The sequence below is a fragment of the Esox lucius genome, chromosome 13 (genome assembly GCF_011004845.1).
Source record: "Esox lucius isolate fEsoLuc1 chromosome 13, fEsoLuc1.pri, whole genome shotgun sequence".
Classification (NCBI taxonomy): Eukaryota; Metazoa; Chordata; class Actinopteri; order Esociformes; family Esocidae; genus Esox; species Esox lucius.
In genome coordinates this window covers 34,464,745-34,478,169 of record NC_047581.1, presented here as the reverse complement: position 1 = coordinate 34,478,169, position 13,425 = coordinate 34,464,745, and the positions used below count along the sequence as shown (strand labels likewise).

The 13,425-nt window shown below is 47.2% G+C and overlaps 1 protein-coding gene across 1 annotated transcript in view; it reads left to right on the top strand.

The window, feature by feature from the left end:
- Window positions 1-13,425, top strand: part of fam172a (family with sequence similarity 172 member A) — a 183,466-nt gene that overhangs the window by 159,823 nt on the left and 10,218 nt on the right. The window lies entirely within an intron of this gene.

Here is a 13,425-nt window from a genome sequence, read left to right as displayed (position 1 = left end):
GTGGGGTGGGATGGAGAGAGATGATCCCTGTGGATTGTGCCGTTGGAACATCACACTGGTGAATCCCTGATGGGAGAGCAGGCTGAGCGCTCACCTCATTCACCGGGGGAAAAGAGAAGCATTCACAGGATGGAAAACACACAGGAGGAGATTGAGAGACGAGACGAAGAGAAAACACTATTCCCCCCAGAGCAGGAATGGGGAGGTTTCTGCTAGCGCAAACATTCTGCTAGCGGAAAGCGGGAGAGGGAGAATTTCGAAAGAGGGGAGGAGGAGAGGTATTTAGAGATGGGAGAGAATAAGTAAAAAGTTAGGAGAGGAGGAGAGGAGAATGAGGAAGGAGATGGGAGGAGACAGGAGTTGGAGGTTGAAGTGAGTGTTTGAAGGGCTGTGGTGGTGCCGAGGTCAGAAAACCGGATTTGTAACTGTTTGAAGAACTGTTTGAAGAAAGCTGCTGTAGTCCATACTGTAGAATGAGTCATCAGTGAGGAGAGCCCAGTGGCTCTGAATGTACACCGTCAAACTTCACCTCCCCTTCACCACTCGCTCTCTTTACCGCGATGCCGCTGCCCAAATGGCGCCCTCTTCCCTACAGGAGTGCGCTAAACAGTGAATAGGGAGCCAATTGAGAGTCGCCCCATGTAGGACCACTGCCCTTGACCCTTAACCCTGCCAAATATAAACCTGTCACTGGGACAGTCACCTCAGAGACGCATTAGGATGGACGACAGATGTCTGAGCCCTGGCAGTGGTGGGACACACAACACCCCCCCCCTCCACTTAATGTCCAGCCCCCCCCCCCCCCACCCGGGTCACCTTCATTAGACGAGCCCCCTGCACGGAGTTAACTGAATGGCTGGATGAGGGAGGGGAGTGGGGCTTTGGTGGAGTGGAGTGGGGCCTGCGGGGTTCTGTAAGTGAGGGGTAACCTAAGTGCTACATTACCGACGCCCCGACGCCGTGGAGGTCAACGACATGTGGCCCTAAATGGGGGTCAGATGCGTGGGCGTAAAGCGGGCCGTCACAGCCTCTCGCCATCACAGCGGCTGTAAATACTGAAGATGTTAACCGGTTGTAAAAATACGAGGCTGCCGTCTCTCCTTTCAGGATTGCGGGGAGGGGGGGGGGGGGGGGGGGGGGGGTGTACTTGTCGGGTGGGGAGGGAAAGGCGGGGGGGGGGGTTAGGGAGGGGTTTTAACGTGCTACTTTAGCCCGGAGGGGCTGTGCAGTTGAAAGTCAGTGTGGCAGGCGTACAGAAACCTCGCAGAACGTTGCCGTGTGGAGAGGGGGCACAGCCAAGCTATAAAAAGTGAAATCATATCACTTAGCAGCTGAGTGCAGATAAAGCTGTGTTTGAACTCGGAGGCATAAATTATACATTGTAAACAGAGCAGTGGGAGACCGCAGCTCGCCTAAATTATGACAGAGGGTAGTTTTTCCTCTTCCCTCCTTCTCTTTTACGCTCTCTCCCTTCCTCACCCACTCTCTCTCCCTTCCTCACCCACTCTCTCTCCCTCTCCATGGCTCTCTATTCCTCTCTCTCCCCCCCTCACCCACTCTCTCTCCCCCCCCTCACCCACTCTCTCTTCCCCCCTCACCCACTCTCTCTCCCCCCCTCACCCACTCTCTCTCCCCCCCTCACCCACTCTCTCTCCCCCCCTCACCCACTCTCTCTCCCCTCTCCATGCCTCTCTATTGCGCACCACTTCTGCTATGCTCCTTGATTAACTTTGAAAGAGCAATTTTTTTCATTATGTTTCATTTATGTCTCTTAACATTGTGTTAATATGCAGGGCTGATTTGACTGGGACACCCTCACGGCACAGAGTGAACCCCTGGGTGGAGTGAGGCCGTACACTCCCAAACCCAATACAAAATACCACTGACGCGCACACATTTCTTTCTCAATCATTTTTGTCTCCCGTGTGCACCCGACATGCTCACGTGCGCGCGCCTACGCACCCAGTCGTTCGCTCCCTTGGGGTGTTAGCCGGGGCGCATGTTCTCGCTTGCGTCAGAGAGGACAGTGGGTTGAGACGGGGGACGGGGAGAGTTTTGTGGGGCGCGTTTCACATGGCCTGATCAATGGGTTGAAGTTGGCTCTTTTTTTGGGGGGGGGGGGGGGATAATTTTATTCCCGAACGCCGTTTGCCTCCTCTGTCTTGTAGTCGATAGAAGGGGGACAGCGGGTGAGCATGTCTTCTGGCCTCCCCCACCCTCCCCCCTACTATGTGTCTGTCTGTTGTAACCCGTACCTCACATCACTGATACAATTTTGATTAATCGCAATGTGCTGCAGGGTCAGGGCCAGACTGTGTGTGTGTGTGTGTGTGTGTGTCTGTGTGTGTGTGTGTCTGTGTGTGTGTGTATGTGTGTGTGTGTCTGTGTGTGTGTGTGTGTGTCTGTGTGTCTCGACTGATGCTGTCAGATAAAGAGTTATGCCTGGTCGGGCTGTGTGTGTTTTAGCCTGTGTGTGTGTGTGTGTGTGTGTGTGTGTGTGTCTGCTTGTGTGTGTGTGTCTCTTAGGCTGGGTGCTGATAGCGTCTCCTGCAGAGGTCACTCTGGCCTGCTCGCCGCTTTGGGCCATACATTCATGACCTTGCCCTTGTGTGGCGGTACTTGAGTAAGCGTGTTTGTGTTTGCATTTGTCGGTGTGTTTCAGGACGTTAAAGGCATATTTCAGTGTTTTGGCTTTCAAGGCCTTATTTCCCACTCAGTTTCTTTGATGTAGCATCAAGCACACACAGGTTTTTCAGTCCTATGTTCCAGTTGAGATTGTCTAACTCGCATGTATGACCCATTATAGTGTTAGTGAATGGAACCCACGGCAGTGTGCTTTAAAGCGTCCTCACTTGTGTCAATATCAAAACACTTTCACTATTAAGAGCAAACCGATGTGTCATTCAAGCTGTTTATGCTTCCAGTTTTCCCTTCTTTTAGACAGTGTTTTGATATTGACATGTGTTCACGTAAAATAACGTAGCTTTTGTAAACCATTCCTGTCCATTCTTTGGTGAATTTATTCACTAGCATTAGTATGTTTCATACAAGTGACTAAGCGAGCAAAACAAGCACAGAAATAGAGAAAAACAAGTAAATAAGAAATTAGCTTGATCCTACAGCACAGAAATTAAGTGAACAGTTAGGTTGAACATGCAAAAACTAAAAGCTGGAATATCCCTTTAAGGATCATTCCTGTATAGTTGAATTCCACTAGTCATTGTACATTTGTGTATGAGCGTGTGTTTTGAATTAGCATTTGTGTTGCTGTTCTCAGCCGTGTCTCACTGAGTTGGTGCGAGGAGCAGAGAGGCTGCGAACCCTATGCTTCTCCTCAGAGAGAAAGGCAAGGAGGAGAGGGGAAGAGAGAGATAATTATTCTCTTTCTGACTCAAATTCGATGAAAAATGCATACGGCTGGGGCTTGAAGCTGCTTATCAAAAGGTTAACTCTTCCCACAGTTTGTTTATGTTACAAAGGAGAACCATTCAGATTGCTGCTTTTCTGTTTTTGGACTCGTTTTGTTTGGGTGTTTTCCGCATTGTTCTGACCCACGGCTGACCCAGGACTTTGTTTTCCTAAAGTTTACTTTCAATCAAAAATAGCCAGCTGTTGTTTTTGTTTGGTGGTGAACATCTCTCCGCTCGGCTCCATGTATGCCTCCATTCCCTGCTTGGTGCAGCTTTTACACGTGGTGTTCAGAGTTGCAGTTTACTGTCGTGGCTTGGAATCATATCAGATGGTCGGCTTAAAATTCAGTGATTCCTGTGAAAGCGGCTGGTCATTACCCAAGGCTGAAACGACACAATACTAGTGTTTCTGTTTCTTTTGTCGCATTAGTTTGGATACTAACGGTAGTCACGTTTTGGAAGAAAAAATATTGTGTTTAAAAGATAATGTGATGTGTTAGTGGAAATGCACAAAATGATACAGTGCTTAGCTCACATAATTGTTGGCAGAAATTGCTTCCCATATTCAGACAATCCGTGTGGCAGAGGGGTCAGTGGTCCTCCACCAGAACAATGGTTTGCAGTGGAAACACATTGGGGAAATAAGCTATAGGGGGAAAAAAGCAGAATCTCCTTTCCACACCTTTACCTCTACAGACGTGTCTCACCCCCCCCCCAACCCCCCCCCGCCGCCTTACGGAGAATACAAACACGAGCTGTGAGATCACATTCCATCGTCTCCTGCTTTCCATTGACCCCTTTACCACATCTCCACACCCAGTCCCACGTACTTTACTCTCTGTCATTCAAACACGCACGCACGCGCACGCACGCGTGCACACGCATTTGAGGCCACATGTCATAGTGCTGCCTGGGAAAGTGATAGTGAGAGAGACGGAGCTCTGGAGAGTGAGTTATCTCTTCAGATGTCATTGAGGGGCGCCTCTTTCTCCCGTTCCCCTCCCTCCCCCTCCCTTGTGCTCATCCTCCCTCTCATCCTCCTCTCTCTCTCTCTCTCTCTCTCTCTGTCTCTGTCTCTTGTTCCCACTTGCTCTCTCAAATCATGCTCGCCTCCAGTGGTATCCAGACAGGCCAAGGACAAAGTGGAGATAGTGTGCTAGCAGAGGACGGGGGCTGGTTTCATGTGGAGCTGGGGCTGGTGTCTTTGATGCTGCTGCGCTCTTCAGCCCTGACAGATCACAGTCTTCTCCCTCAGCCCCCCGACATCGGCTAGCCCGCTACGCCTCACGACTGCGGAGAACACAGCACAGGTCACACACAGGTCCCCGACTCACACCCCATGGTCCCAGAACATCACAAATACAACTTGAACATAAACACGCACCCTCAGCTGGGCTCATGGCCTCCAACACACACGCCTGCCCACTCCGACACACACACTCCGACACACACACACAGACACACACACACCGACACACAAACACGTACACGTACCAAGGTTGCATATCTGTGAGGACTGTTGGATGTTTTATTGGAATTTTCCATTCCTTTTAATTCTGAATACTTTGTGCCCAAGCATCTGAACCAACAGCACCAGTTCTGTCAAGCAGATGACCCTTCTCCCTGAGTTATAGCCAGCCACACAAACTACACACACACTACTGGTGATCCATAGAATCCCAGCCTATTTCATTAATGACTCTGTACCAAAACAAACATGCACACATACTTGGTACACAACTGGTACACTTAACTTAATCAGTAGAGAACACGCTAAACTACACACTTCTATAGAAAACATACTACACACAAACTATAGAGAACACGCTACACAAATCTATAGAGAACACACTAACACACATCTATACAGAACACGGTAAACTAGACACATCTATACGGAACACGGTAAACTAGACACATCTATACAGAACACTGTAAACTAGACACATCTATACAGAACACGGTAAACTAGACACATCTATACAGAACACTGTAAACTAGGCACATCTATACAGAACACTGTAAACTAGGCACATCTATACAGAACACTGTAAACTAGGCACATCTATACACAACACTGTAAACTAGGCACATCTATACACAACACTGTAAACTAGGCACATCTATACAGAACACGGCAAACTAGGCACATCTATACAGAACACGGCAAACTAGACACATCTATACAGAACACGGTAAACTAGACACATCTATACAGAACACAGTAAACTAGACACATCTATACAGAACACTGTAAACTAGACACTTCTATACAGAACACTGTAAACTAGACACATCTATACAGAACACTGTAAACTAGACACTTCTATACAGAACACTGTAAACTAGACACATCTATACAGAACACTGTAAACTAGACACATCTTTATCAAAGTTCTGGAGCCAGTGTGCTGCTGTTAGAAGGTGACTTAAACAAACAGGGGAAATCCTGCTGCTTTCCATCACTGGGCCCTCTCACTGTCCTGGCACACGTGGGCTCCTCGACCCTCTCCCTAACCCCCCTCCCAGGGCGCCTTCACCCCCCGCCAGGCACCCTGGCTCCAGGCGGGCTCCCCTGACGCATGGACACACGCAGACAGGAAGCTTCACTGAAGTCTCTGTCAGTCTGGGCCTTAGTCACTGTGGACTGACCCCAAGTTGACCGCGCCACTTCCTCCTTCACCTCCTCTGTAGTAAACAACCATGTCCCTGTCCATTTGAAGGGCTGCCGCCACGTTCAGTGTCACAACATCACTCGTGTTTTGATGTGAACGTGTCTGTGTCCAGGGAGGATGTTTTTCCCTCTGTGTGTGTATGTAAGAGAGAGACGGTCTCTGTGTAGGGCCTTAACACTGTTCCTTTGGGTTTCCCCCGGTCCCGATGATTGCAGAGTCTTCGTCATGGAAGAGGGCTGCTCCGACCCGTTGCCCTGTTTGTCTTCTCATATCGCCGTTTTCATGCTGTTCTGTTTGCCCTCTCACACACACACACACACACACACACACACACACACACACTGGTGTCGCCCCCTGCTCTTGCTGAGTGTGTGTGAACTCCATTAACACATTCCCTGATAGGACCAGGGCCCTCTTATCTGTGTTCACCCATTAATTACACTTTGTTCCCGTTAAGTGATCTATTTCAGAACCGCCCCGCCCCTCACCGCCCACTCCAGCCTATCTCCACTCCTCACCCCGGCGACCCCCCCCACCTCCTCACTCCCTGATAAGAGTTCTAATGCTGGGCTGGCTGGGTTGCAACACCCCTCTCTGACCCCAGCGTGGCTCCATAAATCAGCAGGTGTGTGTGTACGGTCTGTGCGTGGCATCACTCTCGAATGGTGGGGGGAAACATGATGGCCGGCAAAACCCCCTCCCTCCAGTTGACGGGTGTCTGGGGATCTAATGTACGCACACACACACACACACACACACACACTTTACCGCAATTAGACAGGTGAAAGCTGTGTCAAAGACCGAGTGATTTAGGAGCCTGTGTTCCTCCTTAGCGAGTAGACGTCATCAACAGACTCGTATCTTCAACATGCTGACACTTTCATCACAGCTGTTGTTTTAGGTTTGATTAGTTTAGTCCGATCGCTGTTTGGTTGTTGTCTATCGAAGAAACTCAGACTCAGGCCGTATGTAACAGAATGCCATGAGCCGTTGAGAAACCTTCAATGGAATCTGTTCTCTGTAGAGATTGAATTGTAAAACCAGTGACAGAAGCTGTTCTCTGTAGAGATTGAATTTCAAAACCAGTTATAGAAGCTGTTCTGTAGAGATTGAATTGTAAAACCAGTGACAGAAGCTGTTCTCCATAGAGATTGAATTTCAAAACCAGTTATAGAAGCTGTTCTGTAGAGATTGAATTTCAAAACCAGTTATAGAAGATGTTCTCTGTAGAGATTGAATGGTAAAACCAGTGACAGAAGCTGTTCTCTGTAGAGATTGAATGGTAAATCAGAACTTTTCTTCAGTGGGGGTTTTGCCTCATAGCCACACTTGTTCTCCTGAACTATTCTGTAAGTGGAATGGTGTTAGATTTGTTTCTGTGTGTGTGCATAATGTGTATGTGTTTGTGTGTGTGTGTCTTAGTGTGTATGTAGTGCACTCACCCCAGATATACCAGTCAGTCACTTATTGACACTCATCGATTCTCACACTTTCTTCACTCCCTCAGTCATACCTGAGGTACACACCTGTGCTAGTAACTGTCATTGGTTTCATGCTAAAGTCTGTTATTTACAGTGTTTCCCTGCCTTATTTACAATGAATGTCTTCACACGTCTGAGATATGACTATGAGCTCTCCCACTGTGTGTGTGTGTGTGTACGTGCGTGTGCATGCGTGTGTTTGCATTTGTACTCTGAACCATATATCTTGTGTTTGTGGCCTGTGCGTTGGGGACCTGCTAAGTTGTGAGAAGCTGCCAGCGCCAGGCAAGCGAGTGGTGTTTTAATTGTAGGCGTGGTGGCCCCGGTGGATGTGGTAATGTGTGGAGCGCAGCTCTCTGTCTTTCAGCACGCCGTCTTACCTGAGCCCCAGCGGGCCCAGGGTATCTCAATGTTGGTAACGAAAGGAAACTCAGTGTGTGTGTGTGTGTGTGTGTGTCAAGGCATTGTACTGAAGTACAGGGAGGGGTGTTGGAGGGTCTCTGAAGGCGTTGTCTTTAAGCACCAGGGGCGTGTGTTTGTGTGTGTGTGTGTGTGTGTGTGTGTGTGTGTGTGTGTGTGTGTGTGTGTATGTGTGTTTGTGCATGTGTGTGTGTGTGGGGGCGGGGGGGGTGTATTGTGTCAAAGAGGAGCAGAGGCCCTGTGTATGTGTGAGAGTCTCAGTTCATGTGGAATGGCTGAGTGTATTGTTTTGAGAGGAGGGTGGATAAAGAGAGTGTGTTGTGTGTGAGTCTGTGTGTACATGCATGCCTGACGATGACTGTTTGTGTGTGTGTGTGTGTCTATGTGTGTAGATAGTGTGTAATGGTGGAGGTTGAGGTGCGTCGCGATCCAGTAAAGCTTGTCTGTCTGTCTGTCTGTGTATAGCTCATTATGTTGAAGAACAAAAGATGTTTGTGATTTAGTGTGTGCACACCTGTGTGTTTGGCAGAGTTCTGGGGCTCCGTCGTGACCTTAAGCCGGGCGAGGGCCTCTGTACTTCTAATGGCCCGCCTTTGTGGGCCTCCCTTTAGAGGCGCGCTGCTTTTGAGCCTCAATGGGGCCGGGCGTGGGGACCGACCATTCCCCCTCAATGGGCCCGAAACAAAACCGTGTCAGGCGAGCTAGCAGCCCCAGAGAGTTGAGCATAGAAATCCCCACCAATGACGATGCAGCTCAGACAAAGGGCCCGGCGCGGATAGACCAGTGCCATGTTTACGGCAGCCGGTCTGCGTGGCGCCGCGGACGAGCTCCTTCAGGAAAACACACTCGCACGGCACCCAGAGTGACACGGTAAAACACCTGTCCAGGTAGGAATGGAACCACATAATTCAGAATGGATGAATGATTCCGTGACGGGCCACGCTCTGTATTCCACGGGTGGACGTGCAGTAGTTTGTCCCAGCTCTTTTTCACTGGTTCTAAATAGCTAAACGAGTCCTCTTTTAGTATGTCACTGTCCCCCCCCCGATCAGCTGTCGAAACCTTCTTGATAAAAATGGATTGGTATTAATTAATCTGCACAGCAGTAACACTTCCTCTAGTGATGTCTTTGTTGTGAAAGCTTCGCTTCTTGTTAATGGTAATATTAGATGACAAGAATACATCTTGCAATTATGCTTGCTACGACACATCCGCGAGTCACCTTCCTAGCAATGAAAATAATGTGGAAATGTAACTTATTAAATGCAGTAACAGCGCTGTGTCCTTGGTAAGATTTGAATGGTTTATATTGCACTATGCCACAATTCCATGCCATTTCCGAACAAAGGATTCAGAGTGACCTTGGGCTCTCTGATGGAAGATAATAAAGGAGAGGGATGATTCCTTTGTTATTAACTGAAGTTTTGCTTGAGTGTGCATTATAACAGCGTATTTAGTGTACTCTCTCATTAAAGCCTGATTATTGGGTTCCCAGTTTTAATGTGTTGAACATAGACTGTCACGGGCAGGCCTGGCTACAGAGAGTTTTCAAGATGACTTTATCCCATCTCTTTGTGGTACTAACAATAGACCATAGAATGTTATTGGAAATGTATAATTAATTTGAACAAATATTCTGAAGCGCGTTACACGTATCCACACTCCGATTTCATTTTCTCTCCTCTGATAGCCTTCTTCAAATTAACAACAAAGAACTGATAGGAAAGTGCTTGAATTCGAGGACAAATGCACCCTGTTAGCCTTAAGATGAGAGCCAGACGCCACGCCTGTTACCGTTGACTGGCAGATGTGTATTAAGACAGTACCATGTATAGGGGAGCAGAGGGCACGTCTCTCTGAAGACCCCTACGGTGTGGGCTGGTCTCCGATGCACATGCTGGCCCTGGAGAGGCGAGCCGTTGACTTTGAGAGGTGTTGGCTGTGCGAGCACATGTTTGGGCTTCGATTTTACTGAAGGGGACACTGGAGAGGTGGACACTCATATCCCATGGCAGCCTGTCCTTGGACTTGGGTTATCTTGTAAATACTCTGCTCCAAGTCTATAAAAGCATAGTCCTTTACAGCGACCAAGGCCAGTCATTCAATTTAAAATAAAAAAAGCACTTTGTCTCTGGGCAGAGCAGGAGGAGAGGGTATAAGTGTGTGTGTGTGTGTGTGGGGGGGGGGGGGCAACTCTAGGCTTCCACTGTGATGGTTTATTAGCAGAAAGGGACATAGAAAGCGAAGAGACGATTTCAACAAGCTACAATTGAAATATATCTCTCTCTCTCCCCCTTTCTCTCTGTATATATATATATATATATATATATATGTGTGTGTGTGTGTGTGTGTGTGTGTGTGTGTGTGTGTGTGTGTGTGTGTGTGTGTGTATATATGTGTATGTGTGTGTGTGTGTGTGTGTGTGTGTGTGTGTGTGTGTGTGTATATATATATATATGTGTGTGTGTGTGTGTGTGTGTGTGTGTGTGTGTGTATACATACAGTATCTCACAAAAGTGAGTACACCCCTCACATTTCTGTAAATATTTCATTATATCTTTTCATGTAACAACACTGAACAAATGACACTTTGCTACAATGTAAAGTAATGAGTGTAAAGCTTGTATAACAGTGTAAATTTTCTGTCCCCTCAAAGTAACTCAACACACAGCCATTAATGTCTAAACCGCTGGCAACAAGAGTGAGCACACCCCTAAGTGAAAATGTCCAAATTGGGCCCAATTAGAAATTTCCCCTCCCTGGTGTCATGTGACTCGTTAGTGTTACAAGGTGTCAGGTGTGAATGGGGAGCAGGTGTGTTAAATTTGGTGTTATCGCTCTCACACTCCCTCATACTGGTCACTGGAAGTTCAACATGGCACCTCATGGCAAAGAACTCTCTGAGGATCTGAAAAAAATAATTTTTGCTTTACTTAAAGATGGCCTAGGCTATAAGAAGATTGCCAAGACCAGGACAGGTTCCATTCAGAACAGGCCTCGCCATGGTCAACCAAAGAAGTTGAGTGCACATGCTCAGCGTCATATCCCGATGTTGTCTTTGGGAAATAGAAGTATGAGTGCTGCCAGCATTGTTGCAGAGGTTGAAGGGGTGGGGGGGGTCAACCTGTCAGTGCTCAGACCATACGCCAGACACTGCATCAAATTGGTCTGCATGGCTGTCGTCCCAGAAGGAAGCCTCTTCTAAAGATGGTGCACAAGAAAGCCTGCAAACAGTTTGCTGAAGACAAGCAGACGAAAGACATGGATTACTGGAACCATGTCCTGTGGTCTGATGAGACCAAGATAAACTTATTTGGTTCAGATGGTGTCAACCAGGTGAGGAGTCCAAAGACAAGTGTGTCTTGCCTACAGTCAAGCATGGTGGTGGGAGTGTCATGGTCTGGGGCTGCATGAGTGCTGCCAGCACAGGGGAGCTTCAGTTCATTGAGGGAACCGTGAATGCCAACATGTACTGTGACATACTGAAGCAGAGCGTGATCCCCTCCCTTCGGAGACTGGGCAACAGGGCAGTATTCCAACATGATAACGACCCCAAACACACCTCCAAGACAACCACTGCTTTGCTAAAGAAGCTGAGGGTAAAGGTGATTGGACTGGCCAAGCATGTCTCCAGACCTAAACCAAAATATTGACACTTTGGGCCCCATTTGGACATTTTCACTTAGGGGTGTACTCACTTTTGTTGCCAGTGGTTTAGACATTAATGGCTGTGTGCTGTGTTATGAGGCTGTGCGTTAGAGGGGACAGCAAATGTACACTGTTATACAAGCTGTACACTCTCCTTTACATTGTAGCAAAGTGTCATTTGTTCAGTGTTGTCACATGAAAAGATATAATCAAATATTTACAAAAATATGAGGGGTGTACTCACTTTTGTGAGATACTGTATATATAATATATTTTTTTCCTAAGTAAATATCAAGTCCCCTCAGCTTTCCCCCGAGCTAGTCATTCAGGTTCCTCATCTCCTGGTGTGTAATGAGTTTTGCCTTGTTTTCTCTAGCAACAACACGCAGTAATAAGGAAAGTAATTAAAAGCAGTATGAGTGGGATAGAGAAAACAGACAGACCCCACTTAACGGCAACCATTAAAATTGGATTGCATTAAAATGGCAGTGGGAGTGCTGTTTTGATGAAATGCTGTGTGTTTCATTAATTTGTGTCGGTGTGTGTTTTTCTGTTTGCGTGAATGTGAGCGGGGAATCGTCTGTTGATTTGATTAAAATAATACTTAAGTGAGGTCACAGGGCGCTACAAATATGTCATTATGATCATCTGAGTTCGGTGTGTTTCTAGTTTGACTGGGTGGAGTTGATGCCATGTTTGAAGGGGTTACGGAAGGCCCCCTCCATTCAGGTTGAGATCAACAGAGGTTGGACGCCGCCCTGTTTCCATAGTCTCTGATTCGGGACAACGTTGTGTACGTGAGCCAATTGGCCCCGGCACCTGCTTTGACCTCATTTGACCCCTTCTCCTGGCAGTGACACATCCAGGCCCTCTGACAGGCAGACAAAATGGCCCGGGGGGCCCTTAGTGGCCCCGGTCACCCTGCACGTCTCCACACACCCCTCATGGCAGATAAACCAATAACAGCCCATGTCACCAGAGGATATCCGATCGCCTAACGAGCAGAACACTGATAGTGTTTCTCCAGCCCTTTTCCAAAAACCCAGTCAGATGGTGTTGAGCATACACTAGTTTAAACGGGTGTCTGGTCCAAACTCGATAGAAGTTAGATTACCTTTCATGAAAGAATGACAATTCACTCAATTAAATGGAAGTCATATTAAATAGATTTTATACAAATTACAAACATGTACATGATAAAAGTAATTTTTGTAGTCTATTTCAACTTGCAAATTATTAAATAAGAATTGTACATTCTGCTATCCTAATTATAGGTTAATGACCATTGAATGTTTTAATCTTGTCTTGTAAGATTCTGGTCAATTACATTTTAAATAATTGTCAATGTCTAGGGACATTATTTATCTTTTTAAATGTACAAAATTTAATGAATTTGTTCTGAAACCACGGAAAACATTAGATGTGCTGTAACTCACAGACTCAGCTGAATACTAATATACATTTCTGTAAGAAATGCAGCGAAGTGATCTGGCCCTTCATGCTCACATCAATGTAATTATGAAACATGAAGAAGAGGAGGGGAAAAAAAGTTATTTCAAATAAAATAGGCCATAAGTACACAAGCAATTATGTGGCGTTGCTTTAAATAATGCAGCCGAGATGAAAACTCATTACAGCCCCCGTGCTTTGATTCGGTCTTCCACTCGGGGCATTACTTCAGTCACCTAGCGTTTGTGGTGGAATCCCTGACTATCACAGGATGTGACCACTTGTGACAACATGCAGCAAGTGGTGGCTGGCGTCGGGGTCCGCAGCTATGGAGGAGTTCCT